This window comes from Limulus polyphemus, unplaced genomic scaffold, assembly GCF_000517525.1.
Source record: "Limulus polyphemus unplaced genomic scaffold, Limulus_polyphemus-2.1.2 Scaffold2684, whole genome shotgun sequence".
NCBI classification, from domain to species: domain Eukaryota; kingdom Metazoa; phylum Arthropoda; class Merostomata; order Xiphosura; family Limulidae; genus Limulus; species Limulus polyphemus.
The window spans coordinates 56,634-57,515 of record NW_013668294.1 but is presented as its reverse complement, the minus strand read 5'-3'; positions in this window follow the sequence as shown (position 1 = coordinate 57,515).

Here is an 882-nt window from a genome sequence, read left to right as displayed (position 1 = left end):
ACTTGTTTAAACTTAAAATCATAAATAATATTCAACGTTAAATTGGTACACAATTAAGATTTTTTAATTGTGTACCAGTTTAACGTTGAATATTATTTATGATTTTAAGTTTAAACAAGTTAAATTTGAGAAGTAAATATTTCAACATTCTGCATTGTTCTTATAGTGGAGAATTAAGTTAACTTTAAATAATGGGTTATCTTTCTGAGGATGATTAGTAATTCATCATTTCTTACTATTCAGAAATTGAACACCTTAACTGGTGAACGAAGTAATTCAAAATGTATATTCTATAATCTTCATCAATTTTCAAAATTTTGTTTGTAGTTGAGCATAAAGCTACAGAACTGGCAGTTTTGTGCCCACCACAGATAACGCTAAAAACTAGTTTTCAATACAAGTTTCATGACCTACGATAATTTAAATGTTGGTTTTTATAACTTTACACAATTCGTTTGTAAAAATTACACTAAAGCTTTCTTTATGGTTTTAAAGAAATACTTTTTCTGCTGTTTATATTAACTTATTGAAACGTTTTGCGTGAATATTATCAATGAATGTGACGGATTTATTATTATATATTTATTTTAATATCGACGTTCGTTTAGATTAAATTCATATTTAGAAATATGCATAGCTTATACTGTTAAATATGTATTGCGATCACTCCCGCCTATTCTCTAAAGTTGTAGATGATCGAGTGTAAGAATCAACAATAAAGGTATGTACGTAAACGCTTAATGTAGCTTTGTATTGTTACGTAATCGGATATTAGTATTTTTACGAAATCATTATACAACTTCACGGTGGTAAACTCTGCATGTGTGGCTGGTGAATAACGAAGGACAAAGCTAGCAACTCCCTCATTATGCTGATCGGACT